Source organism: Lotus japonicus, chromosome 6, assembly GCF_012489685.1.
Source record: "Lotus japonicus ecotype B-129 chromosome 6, LjGifu_v1.2".
Taxonomy (NCBI): domain Eukaryota; kingdom Viridiplantae; phylum Streptophyta; class Magnoliopsida; order Fabales; family Fabaceae; genus Lotus; species Lotus japonicus.
The window spans coordinates 33592916-33602575 of NC_080046.1; positions in this window are offsets into that span (position 1 = coordinate 33592916).

Sequence of the window (9660 nt, forward strand, 5' to 3'; positions counted from 1 at the left end):
AACTATACCTCAAGGAACTTAACTAGTCATTTTATCATCCGATCCTTCAACATTCTGAGATTTAACTGTTATCGTAACCGCTAACACCACTAAATCTCTTATGTGTACATGAATCTCAGCTCACTAGGTCAACCTTAGCCCTAGGATTCTCATTCAACTTTAGAAAAATTCACTTGTTAACCGTAATATGCATCATCAAAATCCATAACAAAGTCCCATTGAATCTTAAACTCTACGAAGCTCGTCCAAATATAACAACCTCAGGTATTCATCTTAATACTAACATTTTCCTTTCTGTAGCTTAATCATCCTCCAATCAATCCAACACTTAGCCTCTCGATCAGAACCTGACAATACTTCATGTCTCACACGTTTGGAATAAAATCAATTGGCTTAAAATATAAACCTTCAATAAGTTTGGACCACCAATATCCTTTAACTCTCCAACACTTCTTAAATGAATATTCATTTCTTAAAGCTACAACTCCTTCCCAAGGAAAATCAATTACTTAACACGAACTTTCCTCTCAAATCCGACTAATCCTCGATCAATTCAAATTCATCTTACACCTCCTTCTATCAAAGTCCATAACCAGCTGTGATTCCGAATATCACCCCCTCAATATTAGGTTGATCAGGCCTAATACATCGAAGGTGGAAATTTAGAAAAACCCACTGGAACAGTCAATGAGTTCCTAACATCCAGTAACCACAAATATCCTGATATCAAGTCCCTAACGATTCCGCTACGGAACCACACACCCTCACTCCATGTAAAAGGTTAATCCTTCCTCGTCAGTTGAGTCAAAGGTCCAACAATCTTGGCAAATCCCTCTATGAAGCGTCTATAATGTCCAGCTAAACCCACAAAACTTCTGATCTCTGTCACCGTCTTCGGTTGCTCCCAAGCCAAAACAGTCTCCACTTTCGCTGGGTCCACAGCTATGCCTTCCTTTGAGATAACATGGCCTAAGAAATTGACTTCCTCCAGCCAGAATTCACACTTGGAAGGGTTCGCATACAGCTTTTTCTCTCTCAACACTGAAGGTATGAAAAACGGTAGAAAGGGGGGGTTTGAATAACGTTTTCAGTATAAAACTTCCACCTTAAAGATTTTGACAAATCTTTCGAGAACTTAAGTGCTAAAGATAAGAGATAGAAAAGCACACAAGGATTTTATCCTGGTTCACTTGATAAATCACTCAAGCTACTCCAGTCCACCCGTTAAGGTGATTTCTTCCTTCTTAGAATGAAGGCAATCCACTAATCAGGTAAGAGTTACAACTGCACTTGAAACCTACAAGTGACTAACAATTACACTGACTTAGCTCACACTAAGATTCACTCTCTTAGTCTTCTCTAGGATCCGATCAACCTTGATCTCCTAAAGGAACTAAACAAACTGTTTATCAACGAATTGTTTACAAGAGATTTGCTTCTAAAAAGCTAATAGTAAACTCAATGAATTTCAGATGAAAGAAAACTTAGAAGATTTTGAATATGTCTTGCGTATGTGAATGCTTCTTGCCGTTTCTTTCAGTCTTCAGCCTCTTTATATACTCCAAGGATTAGGGTTGAGCGATGCATGGGAAATGCTACCGTTGGAGGGCAGTTCTGGAAAATCCAGCTTCTGCTGTGGCTGAGAACGTTAGGTAGGTCGTCAGGAAGGTACAGTAGCTTTTGTACTTGGATAGCGACGCGACCTTTAAACCTAGGAGACTTCTGATCAGGGGAATGCTTCGTATTGGAACTTGTGAAGCCGGTTGATCAGAGTCAGAGGGAAAGCACAGATCCTCTGACCATTGTATCTTCTGATTCTGAACTCAGAGGGAAGAACATGGCCTTCAGAGTTTCTTGCTTCTGGACTTCAGAGTTTCCACTATTCAGCTTCTGGATCTTCAGAGTCTTCTACACCATCAGAACATCTGAACCTTCAGTGTTTCTTGGTTATCAGAACTTCTGGATCTTCAGAGCTTCTAGTGACTGAGTCCACATCAGAGTTTGTATAACTTCAGAACTTCTGAAGCTTTTCCACTGTTCATACTGAACATGGTGAGTGCGAAAGCGTTGCTTGGGTCACTCTTTATACACAGTGCTTCTGATTTGTATGAGATTGAGTTGAGGTCAGAACCTGCAAATAGCACACTCAGAAAAACACGTTAGAGTACCACAATTGTTCATATCAAAAGGTTAACTTGTAATCATCAAAACATAGAGTTGTACTACTAGATCAAAACTTGATCTTACAATCTCCCCCTTTTTGATGATGACAAAACTAAGATTTTTGATGAACAATTCTTAAACATTAAACTGAATTCACTCAGAGTTTAGAGATATAGAATAAGACTTATCCTGATGTGAATAGTTTATCTTGCTCATTCTAAATTCAAGTCACTGCTTGATTCTGAGCTTAGCTCCCCCTGAATCTAATACTTGATGAAAACGTTAGTAAAGTCTAGATTCTGAGCTAAATAATATAAGAGTTCAGAGTGAAAAACTTATGACATAGATGAAAATCGAGTAATCAGAGCGCATAAGTAATCAGAGTCATGGACAAGGTATCAGAGTCTTGGGTGTCAGAGTCAACTTATAATCACTTCAGAAGAAGTGAAATGTATTCCTTGTATTTGCCCAGTGACACATCTGTGGTCATGAAGGTGGAACTCTTAAAATCTCCAAAAGAAAAATAAATCACACTAACACATCTTACACATCAAAAACTGGGTTTACTCCCCCTTTTTGTCATAAGCAAAAAGCTTGGGGTGTGAAAAACTTAGCTTGAAGTACAAGGTACTCCCCCTTAGAGAAGGTCTAAGTTTAAAGGAAATGAAAACGATGCAAGAATCAGAGTTAGGCGAAATAAATAGAAGAGTTAATGCAAGAGAAGAACGTTTACCACCGGTCAAGTGAGTAAAGAGAAGGGTCAGTTACCAAGAACTTAGCCTCGAGAAACCGTAGGAGCATTAACTTTCAGAGAGAAAGTGAAGCCTATATAAAGCGTTGGAGAGAAAGGTAAGCTTCACACCTCGAACAATTTTCAGTAAGGAAAAAAAATGGCATCATACATCGTAGCACTAGAAGAGCTGAGGAAGAAGGCCTTTGAGGAGGACTTGTTCCTGAACATCAGGCATCCAGAGGGTACAACGACCATCGCGGAGCTGACACGGACACTGCTGGAAGAGGACCTGCGTCCAGAGTTGGAGAGAGACCTGAGGGAATTTCTTGCCTTCGTTGAGGAGGTGCAAGAACTCAGCCGGCTTGAACTCAAGCTGCTGGAAGAAAAAGAAAGTTTGGAAGAGAAGCTCAAGACTGCAGAAGAGATTCTGGAGAGGGATGAGCTAAAGGACAGGCTCAGCAACATCCAGCATGTACTGGAGCGTCTGGAGAAGGATAGGTCAGAGCAGCGCCAGGAGTGCAGAAGAATGAGGAGGGATCCTCCATTCTAGATTTTAGGAAAAGAATGTATGATGTAAACATAAGGAAATGATGAATAAAAAGATTTTTGCAAACATATGTGACACAAATATATATATATATATACATATAGAATCACAAACGAATAAAGTAGAATAAATAAATAAAAAGAAACAGAGTTTAAATAAAACAACGTTAAAGAAAAAAAAGAAAATGAAGAGATCCTAAAACTAAGGTTTGTCAGTTCGTCGCAGAAGTTCCATCATCATGTGCTTCATCTCAATCAGCATGGATTCATGAATGTCAAGACGCTGTTCCATGATGTCGAGTCTGGATGAGCTTGACTGAGTAGAACTGGAAGGAACATTCTGAGCAGCTTGAGGATCTGGAATGGAAGCAGAAGCAGCAGGAGTAAACACAACTGGTGCAAGTGCTTGGCATCTAAGAGCTTCAGCCTCAGCTTCAAGTCGCTCTGCCTCTAGTCTGGCTTGTTCAGCTTGAGCTGCTGCTTGACGTGCAGCTTCTTCTGCTTGAGCTTTCTTTCTCTTGGCTTTTTCAATAGCTTCAAGAAGCTTGTGTCTCTGTTCTTGTTCATGAAGAGCCACCCTTCGAGCAAACCTTTGCTTGGCAGCCTCAATCCTCTGACTTCCCTCTGTATGCAGGAGCTGCATCATAATTGGAACTTGAGCCACCAGCCAAGTGCCCAGATTGTTCCACTCATCAGCCACACGTTCAGCATTCTCACTGAGGTCAGTCTGACCGTGCACATTGCGGAGCCTCAAAGAGGCTTCATGATAGAAAATATTGATGCACTCAGAGAGAGAAGTGGGTTGGAGGTGAGTATAAGGAATTATGGAGAGGTTGGTTTCAGGAGAGGCTGGGTGATTGCTGCTATGAGCTTCAGAGGCACCTTGTGGAGAACCAATGTTAATCATTTGAGTATTGGGTTCAGAGGTTCCAAGGTGAGGGTCTGAAGTTTCAACCAGAGGATGGGGTGATCTAACCGAGGATTGGTTAGACACTGATTGTTCGGGTTCAGGTTCTGGTTGAATAGGCTCTTGTTGGTCAGGGGCAGGGTGAGCTTGTTGAGCCAAAGGGTCTGCCTCTTGTAAAGGATTGGCCAAGATAGGTTCATCTGGGTCAACTAGACGTTCAGGTCTAGGGCCAGGATATCTCCTAGGGCTTGGACAAGTGAGGTAATATTCCTCTAAGGTAGACACCTTTTCTTTTCTGACCTCCATGAATTTTCTAATGGATTCAGAGTTATTGGAGGGAGAAGAATCAGCAACATGGGTTGGGAAGGATACAGGTGTATAGGCTGTGGAAGAGTCTGTATCAGTAGTTTTGGGAGCCAGACGTTCTGATGCTCTTGGGACAGAGTGATCAGAAGTTCTGGGTCCAGGTTGTGTGTGGGTAGGCTCTGGTTGTTCAAGTGGGTTGTATGGAATGGTAATGAGAGAGGTAGGCTCTTCTGACCTAGAGGGTTGGTTCTGAAGCAAATTCCAGAGAGGTGCTTCAATAGGGGAAGGTTGAAAGAATGAAGATCTTGGGGAATGTGGTGGAGAGGAGGTTTGTGCAGCTGGTTGGGATTCAGGAATAGGAGTGAGGGGATTTGAGGAGTGTTTGAGCATGGCAGATATAGGGAGTGCATCAAATAAATTCAAATCATCATCAGAAGCAAGTGCAGGCTTACTTGAATGTGCTGATGATCTAGTCACTCTGGCAGGAGGTTCAGTCCTTCTGACCACTTCAGCAGCTGGTTCCACCCGAGTAGGCTTCACCACGATTCTGACCTGCTTCTTCTTCTTCTTAGGAGGACCATCCTCATTATCACTATCATCACCATCATCAGGCTTTCTCTTCTTCTTCTTGACCAGAGGGACATCGGATTCCTCAGAAGATTCGTCCAGTATCATCTTCCTCTGAGCTTTCTTCTTGGGAGGAGAAGGAAACTCTGGAGCTGGCGGCAGTCTGCTGACGAAATCATCAAGATCAATTTCGAATCCTTGAGCCCTTAGGTCATCAACATAGCACCTAATGGCGTCAGGATTGTCTGCCTGAGTCCACAGAGGATAGTCATTCAGAGGCATCCTTCTGCTTCTGATCTCAGAAGATGTGTCTTCACGAGCAGGAGCAATCTTCTTCTGGACCAAACCCATCTTCTTCAGAGAATTTGCAGTGAAGACATCACTGACCATGGTGCTCAGATCCTCTACACATCCAGCATTGACCAGATCTTGCACCAGGTTGCTTTCAATGAGAAAGTCTGAGAGCAGTCTCCCAAAGGGGATATATTTGATTGCTGACTTGATGGAGGCAGTGGTGCGAGACTTCCGGATGCATTCCTTCAAGTAGGAGAACAGGAAGTAGGGAAGGCAGATCTTCTTCTGGTCTTGGATGAAGAACAACATCACCTTCTGGTTGAAGTTGATGTAGTCTGGAGAACTGCCCTTTGGTCTCTGGTTTATGCAGTGTAGCAAAATTTTGTGCCAGATCCTGAGCTTGGGATGAAGGTCCATCACCTTGTAACTCGTCTTGCCCGGTTTGTAAGTGGTATACAGGGCCTGGTTGATTGTATCCTTGGTGCTGGGTTTCAGCTTCGATTCCGTGAGTTGGAAACGATACCCATAAGCAGTGTCTGCACCCAGCAAATTCACGAAAGACTTCTCTGTGATGATGATCTTTCTTCCGAGAATGTGAGATACTACCTGAGTATCATCGCAGTCGGCGTGCTTCCAGAATTCCTTGACTAATCTATCATACACGGGTCCTCGAAGTCTGTTGAAGTAATTTCCCCAACCTTGAGCTTGGACTTCAGGACGAAGATCATACCCATTTGTAGCCAGGTTGTCGAGGTCGAATCTCCATTCTGCCAGGACTTGGAGTTCCTCAGGAGCATATACACAGTGAACGGCACAGCCCCGTTCTGCAATTGGAAGAATCTGCTCTTGAGCTTGACCTTGATCTGGTGTCGGATTCTCAGGGCCCCTTTGACCCGTTGCTAGACCAACTACCATGTGAGGGAACTGGGGTGCATCTGCAGTAGATCTTCTGGTTTGTCTCACCATTTTTGAAGCGATTGAAGGTTTGAGGTAGAAGATGAAGGTTGGAAGATGAAGAGAGATCGAGAGAGAAATCGAGAAAAGAGGTTTTTGAAAAGCAGAGAGAGCGAGAGTAAAAACCGGAAGTGAAAGAGATCGTGTGTGTATAGTGGGTTTTAACAAATAACCGTTGTTGATTCAAAAAGCACTTTAAGATCAACGGTTGAAAATTAAAGATAGATAGTAACAGTAAATACACAATCACACACAGGAGAGAAGCACATCTACACGCAATCATAACAGACTGTCACACGGGCACAAGGAACTATGCATCAGAAATACTGACACACGTGTTGTTGTCTCAGCTTCAGAGTCAGTACCAGTGGGTACATACACTCTGATTGAGTTACCTTCTGGACTAGACATCTTCTGATCAAGAAGTATCGTAGTCAGAGGTTCTGATCCATCTTCACTCTGGACAAAAGTCCATGTTTAGATTTTTCAGAATAAAATTAAATCTATCCTCTGCTAAGGGCTTTGTAAAGATATCTGCCCATTGATGGTCAGTATCAACAAACTTCAGAAGAAGTACGCCCTTCTGTACATAATCTCTAATAAAGTGATACTTTACCTCAATGTGCTTTGCCCTTGAATGCAAGATAGGATTCTTACTCAATGAGATTGCAGCAGTGTTATCACAATAGATTGGGATATTGCTCTCAAGGATCTGATAATCCTCCAGCTGATGTTTCATCCAGAGCATCTGAGTGCTGCATATTGCTGCTGAGATATATTCTGCCTCTGCAGTTGATAGTGCAATGGTTGATTGCCTCTTGCTTGCCCATGAGACTAGATTGCTTCCCAGAAATTGACAATTTCCAGAAGTACTTTTTCTCTCTGTTCTATCTCCAGCATAATTAGCATCACAGTAACCTGAAAGCTTATACTCTGATGTTTTCTTATACATCAAGCCAAGGTTAGTGGTGCCTTTCAGATACCTTAGGATCCTCTTAACAGCAGTTAAGTGGGTTTCCCTTGGATCTGATTGGAAACGAGCACATAAGTGAACACTAAATAATATGTCTGGCCTAGATGCAGTTAAGTATAGAAGTGAACCTATCATGCCACGATAGAGCTTCTGACATACTTTACCACTTTTATCTTCTTTCTCCAGAATGCATGTAGGATGCATTGGAGTCTTGGCCACTGTAGATTCCAGCATATTGAACTTCTTCAGAAGTTCTTTAGTGTACTTGCTCTGATGGATATATGTTCCTTCTGGTGTTTGATCAACTTGTATTCCCAGAAAGTACTTTAATTCTCCCATCATACTCATCTCAAATTCAGCCTGCATCATCTCAGAAAATTCTTTGCATAGAGATTGATTAGCAGAACCAAATATAATATCATCAACATAAATTTGCACAATTAAGATATCATCTTTATAAGTCTTGCAAAAAAGAGTTGTATCTACTTTACCCCTTACAAACTCATTCTCCAGAAGGAATGAGCTAAGTCTCTCATACCATGCTCTGGGAGCTTGCTTCAGACCGTAGAGTGATTTCTTCAATTTGAACACATGGTCTGGTTTCTTCTCATCTTCAAAACCTGGGGGTTGATGAACATAGACTTCCTCTGAGATATAACCATTTAGGAAGGCACTCTTTACGTCCATCTGATGTAGAACTATGTTGTGATTTACTGAGAAAGAGATCAACAGTCTGATTGCCTCCAGTCTTGCTACTGGAGCAAATGTTTCAGTGTAGTCTATTCCTTCCTGCTGGCTGTAGCCTTGAGCAACTAGCCTTGCCTTGTTTCTGACTACATCTCCTTTCTCATTCAGCTTGTTTCTGAATACCCACTTCGTTCCAATAACATGGACACTCTCAGGCTTCTTCACTAAGCTCCAAACATCGTTCTTGGAAAATTGATTCAGTTCTTCTTCCATGGCCAGAATCCAATCCTTGTCCTGAAGAGCTTCATCTATGGACTTGGGTTCAATTAAGGACACCAATCCTTTCAGACTGAGCAAGGTCTCTTCAGAGGGTCTGAAGGCAGATCTGGTTCTGACTGGTTCGTCTTTGTTGCCCAGAATCAATTCCTTAGGGTGAGCTGCAGTGATTCTGCTCTTCTTCAGAGTTTGTGAGTTAGAGGGACCAGCTTCTTCCTCTGGTTCATCTTCCTCTGGCTCATCTTCCTCTGGAGCTTTGCCTTTGTCAGAAACATTAATGCTTAAATCTGCAAACTTTTCAACTAGCTTTGACTGGTCAGAGTCAAGCTTATCGTCAAATCTAACATGAATAGATTCTTCAATAGTCTTAGCATCAGTATTATAAAATCTAAAACCTTTAGATCTCTCAGAGTAACCGAGTAATAGACACTTAGAAGACTTAGCATCAAATTTATGCAATCTATCCTTAGTATTGAGAACATAACAAACACAGCCAAAAGGATGAAAATAAGAAATGTTGGGTTTTATGTTCTTCCACAATTCATAAGGAGTCTTATTCAGAATTGGTCTCACAGAGATTTTGTTCTGAATGTAACATGCTGTATTTACTGCCTCTGCCCAAAAGTGCTTAGCCATGCCAGTTTCTTGGAGCATGGTTCTAGCCATCTCCTGAAGAGTTCTGTTCTTCCTCTCAACAACACCATTTTGTTGAGGAGTTCTGGGACAAGAGAAATCATGTGCAATTCCATAGGAATCAAACAGACTCTCAAACTTGTCATTCTCAAACTCTCCACCATGGTCACTTCTGACACACACAATCCTACAAGCCTTCTCGTTTTGCACTTGAGCAATGAAGGTAGAGAACACAGCATGAGACTCATCCTGCGGGTTAGAAACTTTACCCATGTCCAGCGGCTATAGTCATCAACGATAACCATCCCATATCTCTTGCCACCTATAGACTCAGTTTTCACTGGTCCAAAAAGGTCATATGCAGAAGTTCCAACGGCCTTGAGGTTGAGACAACATTCTTGCCTTGAAAGGGACTTTTGTGAATTTGCCTTTCTGACATGCTTCACAAAGAGCGTCTGAAGCGAACTTCAGATTGGGTAAGCCCCTGACAAGGTTTAGCTTGCTCAGCAGAGAAATCTTTCTCATACTGGCATGCCCTAACCGTCTATCCATACCCACTGCTCTTCATTAACAGACAGAAGGCACTTCACATTCTGAGCCTCCAACTCAGATAATCTGATC